Source organism: Protopterus annectens, chromosome 7.part0 (genome assembly GCF_019279795.1).
Source record: "Protopterus annectens isolate FY-2018-M chromosome 7.part0, PAN1.0, whole genome shotgun sequence".
NCBI lineage: Eukaryota > Metazoa > Chordata > Ceratodontiformes > Protopteridae > Protopterus > Protopterus annectens.
Window position 1 is genome coordinate 1,652,616,084 of NC_056739.1, and position 19,242 is coordinate 1,652,635,325.

At 39.4% G+C, this 19,242-nt stretch overlaps 1 protein-coding gene across 1 annotated transcript in view; it reads left to right on the forward strand.

Annotated features, from left to right (window-relative positions):
* The window catches only part of LOC122807156 (zinc finger protein 84-like), a 483,130-nt gene that overhangs the window by 66,520 nt on the left and 397,368 nt on the right, over positions 1 to 19,242 (forward strand). The window lies entirely within an intron of this gene.

The following is a 19,242-nucleotide window of genomic DNA, read 5'->3' on the forward strand; positions in this document are numbered from 1 at the left end:
ATGTTTAAGGAGGGAGAGTGCAGTGGCAGGACCAGTGACTTTTAAAGTGCTCTTTGGTGGCTGTCTTAAATTGTCTAGGATGTGTAATGGTCCTGATTTCTAAGTGGAGCCTATTCCAGGCAATTGTGGGGTGATAGCTGTACATGTTGTGTCCAGATTTAGACTTGGGTTTGTAGATCTGTAGTAGGTCTTGGTTAGAGCTTCAGAGAGGTCTGGTGGGAGAGTAATGGGAGATGAGAAGGGATGGTGCTGGGCAGTAGGAAGTATTATAGTATATAATATAATATAGGTAGTATATATGTGTATATATATATATATATATATATATATATATATATATATATATATATTGTAATGCAGAATTTCATTGAGCCAATGTTTAACAAACTACAGCTTGACAATCTTAAATGACTGACTCCTGATCAGAAGAAAGTTTCTAGAAAACACAGGAACTGGAGAGTGCTGAACTAGGACAACTGTTAAAACCCAGTTCTGAGTTTGACAGGATTGGGAGTTGATAAGTCATGTTCATCGAGATAAGGTTTGGTCAACTGTGGCTTGACAAATTCATGCAATTTGTGCCTGTATCTATATCTATATCTGTATCTATATCGCTATATCTATATCTATAACTGAGTGTGCATGTGTTTGCATATAGTGTGTGTGTGTTTGTGTGTATATATATATATTATTTAAAAAGCAGAATCAAAATATGCATGTAAATATGTATAAATGGCACAGTTAAATAAATTGTAATTTGTTTTCCATTAAACTAGCACTTTCATCCATATTAACATAGGACTTCAGACTTTCATGTATTATCAAACTGTAGAATATAGATACGTTTAACTACATTAGGAATGTATGTGGTAATAACAAGCCAGTCAGTCCACAGAACTGGATCCCAGTGTGTAGAAAATAAAATAGGAGTAAGTATGGGCTCATTGCCACTATGTTTGTAACAGCTGAGAAGAAACTAATATTTTAGAGAAGGTAACAGGGTAGTTTGGGTTTCTTATAGAAGAAACATATCTGCTGAAACTAGTACAGTGAGAGGAAGATAGGAAATAAGATTTAAATAGTAAAGGTGACCCATATTAAATAGCACATTTTATGATAACTGACTTGCACTATTCCATCATGGAAGGTGATTTCTTACATCGACATAAATAATCTTCACACGGTGGAGGTGCATGTGTGGTGCTTATGGATAGACGTCTCCCCCAGTTACTCTGTGTTGTAAGGATACAATTATCTGGTTGTTTTTTTCAAAAGAATCTGTTGCTATCATTGTATGAAGGTATCATCAACACAGATATGCTAAAGGTCTAGCAAAACATGGCAAGGAAGCTGTTTTAGTGAAAAATGCAGAGTGATATCAAGTGTGTGGTAGGATTTCTACCTGGAAATGGTGAAGAAAATAAAAGGGTCAATAAAATTAATTTCCATGAAGAATTTTACTGTTACTCTTGAAAGAAAAATGCATGGGTTTGCAAACTGAATAGGTGTGTTCAACACTTGTAAACGCAATGAAATACTACACCCAGGCAACCCTTCAACGTTTGACCCCTATCCAAACAATACTCCCCAAGAAACTGCATGTATATTTAAGTCCTGCTTCAATGATACTATTAGCAACCTGATGCAAACCTCCAATTTCATTAACTCCCCTGACCCCCTCGAAACAAAACCCCTACCCCCTGTAAACAAAACAACACATTCACTATAAAACTTGTATCCACATCCATCCATCCACCCTCAGCCCCTTTTCCAATTTTGCACATGGGGTCGAGGTGTCACTTCTGAATAAACTGAAGAAACATCCCAACAGAAAACTATTGACAACAAAAAACAATGCAAAGCGGAAAACTCGGTATGTACAAACCCCAATTTTATTATTAGTGCTTTTGTTTAAACATTGCCAAACTTATTCAGTTCTAACTCAAAACTGCATCAACTTTTAAAACGTTTCCTCATCAGAAGACCCACTAGTCTCCTCTGGCATCACTAGATTCATAGGTTCATAGGTAGGTACTAGGCTATCAGCCCTGGGGCCTGTACAAGCTCAACCAAAAGGGTACCCTGGCTTTTGCCACCCAAAAAAATAATTTTCCTGCACCACTGTCGAGCAGAGCCACAGAGGTGATCCCCAGGGTGAATTTCCTATTTCCCATCCAATCATCAAGATTTTTCTTGAAGAGTGCTAGTGAGGAGCTTTGTTTGATATAGATAGGTAGTTTACTCCAGAGTATGGGAAGTCTCTGGGACAGGAATATATCCCTCCAGCATGTTCTGTTTATTGTGGTGACAAGGTTTAGGTCCCTAGAGCGTGTAGCTTGGAGGGACTGGGATTTCTTTAAGTGGAGCATGTCCAACAGCTCTGGGTTTGACATAGCTTTGTATGTTAGGCAGAGATCACCTCTGAGTAGGCGATATGTGACTGAGTAAAGCTGGAATTTTTTGAGACGGACTGCGTAGGGGATACCATGACCAAATATTCAATTTAAAACAAAACTACCTTAAAGCTGCTTTTTAAATAGCAGAAGACATTGCAAATGTAGTAAAACAAAAGAAGGTGCATGACATGTTATGATCATTTCCAGCAGTTAAATTATTATTATTAAAAGCATAAGAACCATTGTAGCTATTGTTGTTATACCACTTCATTATAAAATTACTGTTAAAATGCTATAAAAAACTGCCACTTTTAATGATGTATATAAATAAGTAAATGTATAACCCAGTGAAAAATATCAAGACATACAAAAGCCATATGAACAAAAAACATAAATAATATAAAAAGTGTTATAAAAAATGTGCAAAAAAACATGTAAAATAATACATCCAAAAATAATATATCCAAAAAATAATACATGCAAAAAATTTCAAAAAAGCATGAGAACCCCCTGCTTGTCTATGACAGTAATAATGTTATGCTAGAAGTACTAAATCTATCTATTCAAGGCCCTATGTTTAAGCATCCTATTGACAGATGAATATTCCTTCAAACTTGGCCATGCATATGCATTACGCATGATTTGCCATTTTAATTCTTTCTCCGCTAATTGCAAAGACCAATGTCCACCCCTTGGGCTGACCAAAACATGCTGTACTACCATATATTTAAATTCATGGCCCTTTACTAATAACATGTTTGGCTAGAGCAGTAGTTAATTTTTGCTTCTTAATAGCATATTCATGCTCATATGTTTTTCCTTTCAAGGTTCTGTCTGTTTTTCTTACATAGTATGAAGGACAGTCTTGACAGGTGGCCAAATATATCACCCTTTTTGTGCAACAGTTGTCTTCACCTCCCAGCTTGTACTTAGTATTTTTTTCAAAACTATCCCTTACATTGATTAAAGCACAATAACGGCACATACCACATCTTTTCATTCCTGGGTTTCTTCGATTTGCGCTTTTTGCTCTAATAGAGCCTTAATATTTGTACCTCATCTTGTAATTAATCTAGGTCTTTCTTTTAGTCTGTCCGTTAGATGGCCATCGTCCTCAATAAGTACCCGATTTTGTACTATTATATTTATTATTGTCTCATAATCACTAGTGTAAGAAGTAATAAAATGTAAAGTATAACAATTTATCTGTGTTGATGTCCCCATGTATTTGTACCTCACTTTTTTCATTATTTAATATTGGCTGAAAATAACCACTTTTCCTTTTATGGAAACCTCTCCAATCAATTATGTGAACAATCTGTCTGGATAGCCCCTAGCTTTAAACATTCCTTGAATGTTGTCACATTCTGTTTGAAACTCCATCTAATGTGACGATCCTGCTACACGGACCAGTTGTCCCTTGATAATGGATCTCTTTTGATGGGCAGGATGTGCATTATCATAATGCAAAAATGAGATGAAATATGTTTCCTTCTTATGTATTTTAGAAAAAAATCTTTTAGCATATTGATCTTTACGCATATTTACATCTAAGTAAGAAATAACAGTGTTGCTCATTTTGTATGTAAAGTTAAAAAATCAGTAGTGCCATTCAAATAATTAAATTCTTTTTTAAGTCATTTTCATCTCCTGCCCACAAAAATAAAGATGTCATCCAGGTACCTTAAATACAGGGGCATTTTCTCTTTGTATTCCTGCCTATTTAAATACTTCCTTTCCCACTGGGACAGAACCACATTTGTAAAAATGGTACCACACGGAGACCCCATAGCCACGCCTACTTATTGTAGAAAATGCCTTCTCTCAAAATATATGTAGTTGTTTTGTAGTACAAGCTCAAACAGATCCACATAAAAATTATTTTCTGATTGTGATACAGCTTTTTCAAACAAAAATTCACTGACCCAATCAATACCCAACTGTTGTGGGATCACTGAGAAAAGGTCCTTCATATCAACAGTAAGATCTAGTGACTCCAGTGGGGCTAGTGAGTCATGTGATGAGGAAAAGTTTTAAAAGTTGATGCATGCAGTTTTGAGTTTGATCTGAAGTTTGGCAATATTTAAATGAAAGCGCTAATAATAAAATTGGGGTCTGTATATACTGAGTTTTCCACTTTGCATTATTTTTTGTTTTCAACAGTTTTTTGGGGTGTCACTTCAACAGTGATAATCGTCTTGAGTCAAGGTATACACTGGTGTGTGGTAGCCCTGCCATGATATTTCATCCATAGCACTCACTTGCACACACACTTTTACCTATGGGGAATTTAGAGTGTCCAATCCACCTACTGCATGTCTTTGGAATGTGGGAGGGAACCGGAGCACCCAGAGGAAACCCACACGACCGCAGAGAGGACATGCAGACTAAACACATAAGGCACCCCAGCCAAGAATCGGACCAGAGAACCTCTTGCTGTGAAGTGACAATGCTAACCTTTGCACCACCGCAGCCGCCCACAATTTGTACCCACAAATTATATAAAGTGCCTACTTCTTAAACTTAAACCATGCTCCTCTTCAGCTGATAACTTACCTCCACTCTTCCTTAAGACAGCTGCTAACTCATTAGCCTATCCTATTTCGATCCTTATTAACTACTCTGTAAGTGAATCCACAATACCCTGTATCTGGAAAAATGTTATACTCTACCCATTCACAAAGGAGGTAACCTCACAGAACTATCTAACTATAGGCCAATAGTAATTCTGTCCCCTCTCTGTAAAATACTGGAGAAATGTGTACATAAACAAATCCTGGACTATCTTATCCAAGAAAACCTATTAACCTCCACACAGCATGGCTTCTATCCCAACCACAGTACAACAACAGCCCTCATTTCCATTACCAACACTATCTCACTAGCCAGAGATAACAATAAACTCATCTCCTGTCTCTTTTTAGACCTCTCTAAAGCTTTCGGCACTGTCTCTCACGCATTACTCCTTGCTTAACTCTCTGGCCTTAATTTCTCAAGTTCAGCAATCTCCTGGTTTGCCAGCTACCTCACTGACAGACGGAAATCTGTTAAATGGATTCCCTCACTATCCCCCATCTCCCTATCAAGATGGCAGTCCCTCAAGGATCAATACTTGGTCCGTTATTGTTCAACATCTTTACAAATTGCCTATACACATCCTATTGTCAATCTTCTGTCATACAATATGCTGATGACTCCGCAGTCATTACCATCTCTGATAACCTCTCTGATCTGGACACGTTCACCAAAAATCCTACATATCTATTGAAAACTGGCTCTCTAATAACCAGCTAATACTTTATCCAAAAAAGACTAAACCTTCTGCTATTCCTTCCCAAATCCCTCACACACCTTAAACCCCCTTTCTCTATTACATCCCCAAACAATACAACTATAGTGGTAGAAACACACACTAAGCTTCTGGGATCCATAACAGACAAACAACTCAAATTTGCCCTTCACATACTCCATGAAAACCCACCAAAAACTAGACCTCCTTTACAGAAATAAAAAAAATCCTAACAAAAGAGTTTCGACTTTCCCTTACTAATGCCTACCTTCTACCTAGTCTCTTCTACAGCTCACAAATCCTCACTAATCTCCAGTCCTCACTCATTGCCAAACTTGTGTCCATCTACAGTGCTTATAATACTGTTTTCATTTGCAATTTTATTGTAATTTTCGTGGAGCTTTTCTCCATGGGTCTCTGCTGAAAAAGGACTATCAGCTCAGCCAGACAAACCTGGTCGACAAATGTAAAATAAAATAAAATAAATAAGTAAATAGTAAATTTATTAATGATCTTCATACTATCAGCAAACAAGCTGCTATAGTACAGTATGCTGATGACTCTACTCTGATCTGCTCAGCAGAAACACTAACAGAACTTTAAAACATAACTTAGCATGCATTATTCTCTGTTGAATCTTGGCTAAACAAATCTCACCTCCTGCTAATCCCAATAAAGCAAAATTAATATTACTTACTCCCAAATCTCTCTCTCAAGCCAAGAAATATTTTACCATCATTTCTGCTAACACTAAGATTGAACAACTTCTCCAGTCTAAACTCCTAGGTGTCAACATTGATGACCAGCTCAGATTTGATCAGTACATTAACTAAGTCATAAACAAAACACACCAGAAATTAAGTTCTTTATACAGTGTAAAAAAATCATTTGTCGTTGATGAAGCCAGAAAATGTGTAGCATCTGCTTGTTTGCTGCATTCTGTACTCTGTGCTTCCACCATTTTCAGTAACCTGCTAGCCACATTAGCAAAGCTACAACAATGTTATTATAAAACTGCCAGATTTGCCACAATTGCCACAAACTATCACTGCCAGTCAAACCACTGTCTGGCATTCAGGAAATGTAATTGTCTCACTACCCCTCTTTATCACAACTTGCTACTATAAATACAGTCTTGCATAAGCCAGACAACTGTCTAATCATAAAACAAAAGTCATAAAACTCTAGTCACATTAAAGATAACTAAAATCAAAAGACAGAAAAGAAGTGGTAATGGCAGCAAATTGGGGAAATCCGAAGAAGCTAAGAATTGAGATAGAAGGGAAGATAGTGAAACAGGTTAACAGCTTTAAGTATCTGGGAGGGGTGGTGGAGGAGGGATCTTTATCACTTCGTCGAATGGCTATTCAGCAAATAGCCATTCATCAAACACCTATTTAGTGAAGCCACTGTTCATTGAATGGCAAATTTTAAGTAGGGTAAACAAGCGGTTGGCCATCTGAGCGACCGCAGAAAAATAAAATGAAATTTAAAACCTGACAAGGTGGGGGCTATGCCCCCGACACCCCCCCCCACACACACACACCCCAACTAAATATACCAACTCTGAGATCGTACTACAGTGGGAAAAAGGGCAAATTTCAGACGGTGGCCAAACCCTCTTTCTCTGTTACATCCCTTAACAGTGCAACTATTGTGGTAAAAACACATCCTGACCTTCTGGGAGCCATAACAGAGAAGCAACTCAAATTTGACCTAGACATACTCCAGTGCATAAAGAAAACCCACCAAAAACTCGGCCATATTAACAAAGCTACAACAATGTTGTTTTAAAACTGCCAGATTTGCCACAAACTGTCACTGGCAGTCAAACCACTGTCTGGCATTCAGGGAACTTAATTTTGTCAGTTAAAATTTGCCATTCAATGAAGAACGGCTTCTCTAAATAGGTGTACGATGAATGGCTATTTGCTGAAAGCTAAAATCAGAGGGGCTGCAGCCAATTGGCATAGGGTGTCTGGTGTAATGTCTGACAGAAGAATGCCAAAGAAGCTGAAAAGTAAGGTGTCCAAAACTGTGGTGCAAGCATTATTACTGCATGGCACAGAAGCCTGGGCAGTAAATGCAGAACAGATGAGAAAGCTAGACGTGATGGAAACGAAATGCCTGAGAAGGGTGGTAGGATGCACTTTGTGGAAGTGTTGAAGAAATGAGGACTTAATTGCAGTAGCCAAAGTAGCTCCAATTGCAGAAAAGATTGAAGAGAACAGATTACGGTGGTTTGGGAACATGTGCAGAAAAGCAGAAGACAATCTTGTGAAGAAGATTTGGGACAGACAGGAAGAAGGTAAATGGAAACAAGGGCATCCAACAAGGAGGTGGGATGCATTTTGTGAGAGAAGATATGTGACAGTCAGGCATGACTGTCGAAGAAAGCAGGAATGTGGCATTGAACTGAGAGAGATGATGACAACACTACATGCCGACCCCATGTGGAAAATCTATCTCACTGTGAACTTCGGGTCATTTGTGCTGGATCCTGATCTGAATCTGAACTAATCATGTCCCATCTTACATTCTACTACTCTGCATATTCATTTATCAGTCACCCTCACAAGAAGTTTCATGCAATATGAGAGGAGTTTGATATCTCTGTACTGCCCACAGTGGTGAATGTCTCCTTTGTTCTTGAATACTGGCATGAGTATGCTTATTCTCCTGTCATCTGGGATACACCTTTCTCTCTACACTGCTATGACTACCCTCAGGAGCCGTTTCTTCCCTGTCTCACCCAGTATGTTTGTCATATCTGCTGTGGTCTCATCTGAGCCTGCTGCTTTTCCTGACATCATTCTCTTTAGTGCTGATGTTCATCGTGTTACACTGCTGCAGTCATCACACTTGGGTTATCCTGCCATCAGGCGGTCCTGCAGTCAGCCAGAGTTCCAAAGTCTAGGTCTGGTGTCGGTTGCTGTCGCTTCTTCCCTGATGTCAGTGCGCCAGGGGTATATAATATGCATCCGACGCCAATTTCTTCTGTCTTTCTTGCCGTGCGGTGCCCGAAGCAGAAGCAGTTCGCAAGTGCCGGTCGGCCAACTCCTGAGATTTTCGAAGTCGAATTTCAGATCCGAAGTCTTCAATAAAGCTAAGTACCCCGTTGGGGAAACCTTTTTCTTGCCTCAGACCGATGTCAGAAAAAGTTAATAATTGTATTTCCTGTGGTAAGCAAATACCTCATAAGGACTTCCACTCTTACTGTATTCCATGCCTAGGCCCTGATCACGACGTCACTAGTTGTCGGTTTTGTGCTAGATTCAAAAACGCACTATAAAAAGACGTTTTGATTTTGCTTTACACTACTTTGGCCAAAGGTTCAATTATATCATGCCGTCGGATCAGCCGACGACCTCAATACCAAAAAAACGCAAAGACAAGGATAAAGACAGGCATCCGAGGTACAAAACTGACGACGAAAACTCTTCTAGGCCAGTCGCCGGTTCGCCGGTTCTCAGTGAGGTGCTTTCGCAGCCCCTGACACCCGCTACCTCCGAGCCACAGGCCGCTTCTGACTCCCACGTGGAGACATCTAGGCCTCTGGAAACTCAAGGTACTGGGTCTACGGAAACTAATCCCTCATATGGGTCCGGAGCCACTAAGCAGGCACCAGCTTCTGAGGGTGTTTTCAGACCTTCACAACTTACCATTAAAACAACAGCCAAGACAAAGGTACCATTAAAGACAAAGAAACAAGTACAGCATTCTCCTGGATAGTCCTCCATGCCTAAGAAACAGGTGCTTAAAATGGCCGAAGACCTCATTACTCGAATCAGGGGTTCCCATCCCCCTCCTGATAAAAGGCCTAGGCAGGATACAGACTATGACTCCTCTGATCAGGTTTCCATTTCCTCTGATTCCTCTTCAGACCAGGGATACTGTTTACCCCCCTATGAGGACTCTGATGCTGAGGAAACTATCCCTTCAGCCTCTCCTCCTGAGGAATATTCTTTTGGGGAAACTTTACATACCATGAGGGAACATTTCCATTGGGAAAGTCAGGATTACTCAGAATCCAAGAAAAGGCTCAGGGATTTCCTCTTATTGCCTCAGCACAGGCCCCTGGCTATTCCGCCTGTGCTAGACATTGTGGATGAGGTGTTCTCTGAATCCAGCTTATTTCCTGACTCTTTGCCCCCTGCTCCAGCCAAGCCAGATAGGTATTATAGAGCCCCTGACTCTCACAAGTTTATTTACAAAAACCCTTCTGCTGATCCAGAAACTAATTCCCAGAGTCCAAAAGGGGTTACGGCTTCCAGGCAGATCTCAACCCCAAGGCTCAAACAGACAACGACAGTGGGGCACCTCAACCCCAAAAGGAGGTGAGGACAAGTCTCAACCTTACAGGAAACAGTCATAATGACTTTCCTTTGTATACGCCAAGCACGTCCCTTTTGGAAGCCCCCTTAGGGGGAAAACTAGCACTTTTTTCTCAAAACTGGCAAACAATCACCCAAGACAAATGGGTCCTGAATATTGTGTCTCAAGGTTACAGATTCCACTTCCATACTTTAGCAAAGCTAAAAGGAATGCCAGACCTGCCACAAAATCAATGGGCAGAGGCACAAAAACAAATTTCAGCCCTCATGGACATGAGAGCTATACAAAAAGTACCACAACAGGAACAAGGACAAGGATTTTACTCAAGACTCTTCCTGGTCCCCATAAAGGACAAAGCCTGGAGGCCTATACCGGACCTTTCAATTCTGAATACTTACCTGGAGATTCCGAAATTCAAAATGTTGACATTACAGCAGCTTCTACCCATGCTGGGCAAGAAGGCTTGGCTTGTTACTCTGGACCTCAAAGAGGCATACCTGCATGTCCCTATCAGACAAAATTGCAGAAGATACCTCAGATTCAAAGCTGGTACAATGCACTACCAATTCTCTGCACTGCCCTTTGGCTTATCTACTGTGCCCACGGTCTTCACAAAGTGCCTGGCTCCAGTAATTGCATTTTGCAGACAAAAAGGAATTCAAATATATCCATACCTGGTCGACAGCCACATTCAAGCAGAGACAAAGGACATTCTTCTACAGCATCTGGCGTTTGTGAAAAAGTTGCTAATTTCTCTAGGGTACACAGTAAACGAAAAGAAGTCAAAACTAGTGCCCTCACAACAGATTACATTCCTGGGTGCCAGCTTAAATACAACGGCCCAGATGGCTTACCTCACGCCAGACAAACAAGTGCAACTATCTCAATATTTTCAACTACTGGCAAAAACGTCCCATCTCCCTGCAAGAAAAATTCTGCAGGCCCTGAGATTCATGGCATCCTACATACTACTAATACCATATGCCAGACTGCATATGAGGAAATTACAGTGGTACTTAAAAAGTGTTTGGTCTCAACATTCTCACAGTCTAGAAGCAGTAATTCCAATGATTCCCTGCCTACAACAGGAGTTTCGATGGTGGGCACAGGCATGCCACCTAAACAAGGGTCAGCCTTTTACCCAACCCACAGCCAGGCAAACTCTAACAACAGATGCTTTGGATTACGCCTGGGGAGCACACATGGCAGGAAAATGCATTCAGGGCAAGTGGACCACAGACCTGATGCATCTTCACATCAATCAAAAAGAGATGTTGGCTGTGCAAAATCCCCTAACAGCTTTCAAGGACCTTCTACATCCAGGACAACTATTACTAAAGACAGACAACACCACAGTAATGTGGTACATAAACAAACCAGGGGGCACTCATTCTTATCCCCTATGCAGGCAAGCCATGACCTTGTGGAACACAGCTCTAACGTACCAAGTTCACCTGCAAGCACAATTCCTGCCAGGAAAGAAAAATATTCTGGCAGACTACCTAAGCAGAAATATCATGGACCCTCACGAATGGAAATTGAATCCACAAATCTTCAGCATGATAACACAAAAATGGGGATGCCGAGACATAGATCTTTTTTCCTTCCCTCTGACTTGCCAACTACAAAAATTCTGCACAAGGACTTATCACAAACAAGCATGGAAAGTGGATGCTCTTTTGTTCAGCTGGAAAAACATAAAAGTCTATGCCTTCCCACCACTGCCTCTCCTTTCAAAGGTACTCCTAAAAGCCAGACAAGAAAAACCACAGATGATCCTGATTGCTCCAGACTGGGCACGCCAGCACTGGTACCCTATCTTAAGGAACTTGGCTCAGGGCTCACCATGGATTTGCCCCAAATTCCACACCTTCTGACTCAACAAAACAGTCAGATCCTGCATGGTCAGCTCAAAACCCTAAACCTGGCTGCATGGCAGATACTTTAGTCAAACAGGCAACACCTCTCTCTAAAGCTGTTATGGATGTCATTTTGGAGGCCAGGAGGCCTAGCACCAGGAAAGCTTACTCAGAAAAATGGAAGAGATTTTGCACCTAGAACCAGGCTCACAGCCTTGACCCTCTTGTTCCAAACATTCCTCAGATTTTACAGTACTTAACTGAGATGCTGGACAGAGGCCTATCCTTTTCATCAATTAAGATCCATGCCTTTGCCATTTCTGCACATTACAACACGGATCCTCCTTTATTCTCTCATTCCTTGCTAAAGCAGTACCTCAGAGGGGCTAAAAACATAAGACCGCCCTGGAGAGCACCAACACCAACTTGGGACCTCAATTTTGTTTTGGAAAAACTGACCCTACCACCTTTTAAGCCAGCCAATACAGCCGATCTAAAATTTTTATCATGGAAAACAGCTCTGCTCCTGGCAGTAACCTCAGCACGAAGAGTCTCAGAGCTACAGGCATTAATGGCAGTGGAACCTTTTATAATTTTTCATCAGGACAGGGTATCTTTAAGGACAAACCCTACCTTCATGCCAAAGGTGGTATGTAGTGTGGCACTAAACCAAACCATCCATTTTCCTACTTTTTATCCAAACCCCCAAAATAAAGGGGAGAAACTTTTGCATTCTTTGGACATACACAGGCAGCTACGCTTCTACTTGGACAAAACAAAGGCTTTCAGGAAAACTGATCAACTGTTTGTAGCATATGCTGCAGGATAACAAGGCAAGGCTATCTCAAAGCAGACTATATCCAAATGGATAGCACACTGTATTCGGTACTGCTACACACAGCATGGAAAATCAGTACCTAATAACATTAGGCCTCATTCCACCAGGGCAACAGCCACTTCAGCAGCCTTTCTCAGAGGAGTACCTACCAAGGAAATTTTGGAGGCTGCAACTTGGAGTTCAGTGCACACCTTCACCAAGCATTACCACCTGCCTCTTTACTCTAAATCCAGAGCAGGATTTGCCACTGCAGTTCTGCAGGGCCTCTTAGCCAATCCTAACTCTCTATAGACCAGCCACCCAAACTTAGCTTTGGGATTCAACCCAAGTGTGATGATTGCAGCAGTGTAACACGATGAACATAGTACAGTTTTGTACCTACCATAAATGTAGATGTTCGAGTGTTCACACTGCTGCAGTCCAGGTTACCCTTCCTCCATCCCCTCTGAACTAGCTGGACTTATCTATACCCTTCTATCCTATACAACCTTTGGGGTGTATTTGCTGGTAACTGAAGGTATTGTTTTTATTTTATATGTATATTTTTGATTAGCAATATGTATTGCCTACCCACTTGGGGGCACCTGACATCTGGGGCAAGAAAAACTGAAGAAAATGGCATTGGATGCATATTATATACCCCTGGCACACTGATGTCAGGGAAGAAGCGACAGCAACCGACGCCAGACCAAGACTTTGGAACTCTGGCCGACTGTGGGACCGCCTGACGGCAGGATAACCCAAGTGTGATAACTGCAGCAGTGTGAACACTCGAACATCTACATTTATGGTAGGTACAAAATTGTACTTTCTTACTTCTTCTATGGTAGGCTCCTCCTCTTCTCTGTTTGTAGGCTGTGTCTGGGGCAGTACAGCTTTTGTGAGGCTTTCTTCATTCAGAAGCTGCTGGAAGTATTCCTTCCATCTGCCTTTGATGTTCTGCAGTTAGCAAGTTATTGCTGGCATCTTGTATGAAGTGTGTCTGACTATCTTCTTTAACTTTCTATCATTGCTTTGCAACCCGATATAGTTTCTTTGCACTATCCGCTGACTTACTTTCCAGATGCTGGTAGACTGCCTCTGACTCCTTCTTCTTTGCTATTGCAACTCTTATCTCCCACTTTTTCAATAAGCCAACAGTTGTAATTAAAAATATAAGGAGTATCTAACTTTTTTGTATTGCTCAGAAAAAAATAATCAATGATGTTTTATTAACTGTTTGCTTCAATTTTAGTTTTAAGGTCGGGTTCATTTTCTTTTCACTGAGTACATGAAGAAGCCATGTTTGTTATAGGACAGTTGCTCTGAATCTGCCCATTATTTTTTCTGATGCAGTCAGGTTATGGTAGGGACCTTTTGTTACTAATATTTGTAACGGAGTTTATATGCAGGTAACTGGTAAAATGACTTACCATTTTTTCTTGCCTATTTTATAAACTCTTTTTCCTAACAATACAAATATCTCTTTGCTTTAACTTCCTCTCTCATTTGCTCCTTCTGGGTTTGGAATCGGTATACATAGCTCTGTCTTGACAGTAATACTGTTTTTTTCAATTTCAGCATATTATGTCATGCTTGTTTTATCCCTCTTAATCCACTGGCTTTATTGTTTTGATTTTTTTTCAAAACAAGCTATTCTTCAGCCCGCTTTGTGTTCCCCATTTCCTTGTTTAAAATGTATGTCATCCTTTACTGTTGTTTATATCATAGTCCCCACTGTGCCATGTTTCCATGGCCACATCACCTAATAAGGTTTCTGTTAGCTCATATTGTAGTAGTCAATGAGCCATTCTCTATTTTCTGGTAGCTGTGCTCTATTATCATAGCTTTTTTTTTGTTTACCTTTTTGTCAGTTTACTCATCATTTTGGCTGTGTTGATGCTTATCTGACGCTCTTAGTCTGGGTTTTTTGTTTTCATGTCAGTATTCTGCAGCTATCCCTTTAGCTGCTTTAATTGTCTTTGTGTGAATTACTGAATTTTTACCTATGCATTCTTATGCAGATGCAACTACTGCAGCATTCTATTATAAACACCAATTTCCACAATCTAGAGGATCAGAAACAGTGAAAAATAAAGCCTGAAACACAAAATGGGGAAAAAGATTAACTTTAAGCATTTTTGGAAGGGGGCAAACTTCCATGCATTTGGAGGGCAGCCAGCCTTCTCCAAACTTATATATACCAACTGCATGGCTACACCAATTTGAGAAAGGGAGAAATCTCCCAAAAGAAGTGAGTAATTGGCAGTGCATACAATGTTCCTCTATGTTTTTTTAGTTAGGGCTAATGATCCTCAAGCAGTTTCACCTCAATCTTCAGTATAGGAGTCCTGCTGCAGGTGTATAGATCTGCTTTTCTTCATGTGAAGATTTCCAGTTCTCAGGAAAATTCAGTCCTTTAGTTTGCTTCAGTTTCTTAGACTTTGAACTTATCTGCTGTGTAGTACCTTTTCCTAAACTACAAGGTATTGTTCTCATCTTCATATCTATTTACAGTGTGTACAATCTGTTTATGTCCATATGTCCACATTATTATTTATTCCTGTAGACTTAATATATAGTTATCTGGAAAAAATGAAGTTGATTTTCAGGAAACTCTGACCATTTTCTTTGCAGATACATGAGACATTAATGGATTTCAGCTTCCACCGGTCTTCATATGGGCTTTTGTGTATAAAGCTGCATAAGCTGAAGTAATAATGTAAATTGTTTTGCATTTGAACATACCTCACAATATAAAGGGTTAACCAACAAAATATCATGCTAAGTAAACTCTTATTAGACAATTATTTGTCAAGCAAGACAATCTACTATCAGCTAAGATGGAAGCAATTTGATATATATATATATATATATATATATATATATATATGCATTTTTCTTAACGACTGTCTTTATATTGTTATTCTTTTGCAGGCATTATTTTCCATGTTGGTGCAAAGAGAAAACCACAAGAAAAAAAGAAGAAAATGGATTGAAAGTGTATAATTTATCTTCAGTGACTTTAAAATATGTTCAGATTTTACTGCTGTCAAAAACATCCTACTAGTATGCCTATAGGTTTCAGATTTTTGCAGGCACTCAGTTGTCTGGAAAATTAAATGTTGCTGTTCTTTCATTCTGAAAAGGCAGATACTCATGTCATAGTGAAGGAAAATAAAATTAATAATTCACCAGAAACTTTGTTGCAAAAAAAAGTCTGCTTTCTTACCACTTAACTTTCAATACACGTTGATGTTATACATATGCATTGCTTTTTTTTAACAAAGCACAGCAGCTTTTAGAAATAAATCAGATTTCTACTAGGAAAACTCTAATGCTTTAGCAAAATACATTATGAACTCTGTGATTTAATTAGTAACGTAGCCTTTAGCCATGAAAAAGTTGTTTAGCTTGACACCTCTGAAGATGTTGCACGGTTACTTAAATGTTTGTTGTCACAGCATTTTGAGTATTTTCTTTATCACTTTCAAAATATGCTGATGTTTACTTTGAATGGATTACAGATTGTAATTTTAGTTAAACCCAAACATTTGAATAAATTTGCTGTCCTTTATCCAGGAATGTAGTTGCTGCTGAATGCACAGTCCATGGCATTTTCCAAGGATGTTGATTGAGTGCTGTCAGCTCATTTTCAAAATTGCTGTCAGTGATGTGAAGATCTTATTTGTTAACACAAACATAGAAACTATGTTTTTGATATAATAGATGCTGATCTTTAAATTCCAGCATTTTTTTTCTAAAATGTGAGTGCTGTACTGGAGTACTAGGTAAGAGTAAAACCTAAATAGTCCAAAAATTTATTGTAAGCAACTATGTAGGGTTTTGTATGGACAATTGTACAGACACCTGCTGAGTTGGTCTCCTCAAGAAAATGATAGTCTAAATATATATGGCTTTGTTCCCAGTCGCTATAGTTCCTTAAATATAACAATGTCCTTATCTTGTAAACATATGGAGAAGTGATCGATTTGTTAAAATTGGTCAGTCCAGCCTGTCAGCTGTGTGAGGTATAGCTGGTCATTGAGTGTATCAAATTATTTTATTTTGGTGACTTGTTAAAAGTAATGGCACATATCCTGAAGGTCACTATTTCTGAAAAAAAAGTGAGGTGCTGTTATAAAGATTTAATTTACCTGTAATGCCCTTATGCCAGTGTCTATATGGGGAAATGTCACTAGAACATTATCCAGTTGCAGCTTCTTGGTTGCTTTTTTCATAGGAAGTTGTGGCAGGCACTGTTTGTATTCATTATAGTACTGGCGGCGATTCCTTTTTTTTTTTTTTTTTTTTTTTTTTTCTGTTTTAGATTTCTCAGTTTACTTTTCTTTGCAGACCTGGAAATGTGGAGTTGTAATGTATAAGTAAGAACTGAGTAGGTGCCAAGGCTTTCAGCTGCAGCAAAAGGGTGTAGAGGGACTTGCCCCTGCAAGTAATGCATATTTTATGTTTCTTTCATTGGGTTGAAACTTTTACTGGCTGTGTTCAACCAGCTAGAGCTTCAGCTTGTGTTTATTTGGAGAAACATAGATATACTTCTTTCCTGTTGTCTCACATTTTTGGATGGCTGTCATTCTATCTCAAAATATTTTGTGTTTGGAATTTTTATTTTTATTTAGTTATTTTTTTGAAGTGATGCATGCTTAATCAATTTAAAGCTCACTGTGGCACTGTTTTTTTAATTCTGAAAACTATTTCCATTTCATTTTCAAGTGAACAACTGGAAATGCAAAATCATGAAGGTTATGTAGAGAGACATGTCAGAGCTCTCCACACACTTCACAAATGTAGGCAAGACTTTGGTTTGGAGCTGAATCTTTCCTTCTTCACTACAAAGGTACAAAAAAAAAGATAATTGGTTTCAGCAATTAGCTAAACAGATGGAGTCATTTGAGGGGATCCAGTATGTATAAACATGTGATGAAAAAGCTCAGCAATCCTTGCTTTGCAAAGTATGATCTGTACCTCTCATTTCCAGGTTTCTACATAATGGAGTAAAGCCTTTGTTAACCCCATAGTGTTTTTATTAGTCAGAACCCAGCTAAAGGACATCCCAGCCGAGCTAACATATCAAATTCAAAACAGGATCACACTGAGGTGGCACTACTCAAGAAGTCTCAACTACTACTGCCAGACCTTGAGGCATTTCTGCATTTGGAACATATCTATATCTGTATAACTGCTGAAACTTCATTTAAATGTTTAGAAAGCACTCCCTCCATTTCTAGGATTTGTGATTACTGTGTCTTCAGAACTGACGGCAACTGTGGCCGCATCTCCATTTTTGTTAGGGGACCATATCACCTGTAGATGGAATCCTTGAAACCCACAAATGGAACTCATTGAGTTTCAAGTCACACTAAACAGAACCAATTATCAGCTTATAGCCTGTTACATGACACCCTTTGTATCCCCTGAAAGTCATGTAAGGTTCCTAAATGTAGTTAACAAATTCCCTATACACAAAAACTCCATTACTTTGGGAAATTTTAACTACCCCTTAATAAACTGGAGTACCTAAATCTCCAATGTAGGATATGCTCAAAATGTTTAAGTTTTAATAAACAAAAACTCCCTGGTACAGATTGTTAAAAATGTACTAGAGGACATAATATTATTGACCAGGTACTTATAAAGATAGTTTCTTGGTCATTTCCTGGTTGTCAGTTCATAATCTAGTTATCTTCACCTTCCCACCTTCTAAATCCACTGAAGTTAATGTCTCAGAATTTAAGCTTTCACACACTAATCTCATCAAATTCTATGACGAAGTTTCAGAACTGACTTATAGAAGCATGATCCCAGATGTTGCCATGGCAGATAGTTTCACAAAGTAATTCTATGCCCAATCAGTGTTAGTAGCACAGCAGGTAGCACACTCATCTTTGGTGCAGAAGACTGTGGGTTTTATTCCCACACCAGGTAGACCGCTTACTGACACTGCAGTACAGCATATGTGGGGTGCTGCACTCCTTTGTTTGCTGTCCTTCAAAAGTTCAAAGGATCGGTCTGCAGACTATTTCAAGCCAAGTCAAAAGCCCCTATTCAGAGTCCCCTGCTAGCCTCAAGTAGGTGAGATAAGATAGACAGGGGAAAGAATTTGAAGCTGCCATCCAATTATCTAAGTTTCCTGTGAAAGTGACAAGGGTGCTACTCTGCTTGCCGTGTAGAGGAAATTTTTTCTAGAGTTGAGAGATACACTGGGATATGAATCTGTCACACCAACATATCTTATTTATCTGATAGTGAAGGTTTAGTTTCTTTAACTGAGTGTTTGATGTACCATTAGCTCTACAAAGGAATAGGAGACCAAATACAGTTGGATCTTTCATGGCACAAAAGGCTAGACATAAATCTCCATAGAGGAGTAAGTAAGAGATTGAATATGAGAAAGAGCTGCCAGTCTCTCCTGATAACAAAGATTTTTGAGGCCACTCATCTTTTTATAGGTTCATAGGTTCATAGATTAGTACTAGGCTATTGGCCATCAGTGAGGGCCTTTTGTAGGATGTCTACATTGTTAGG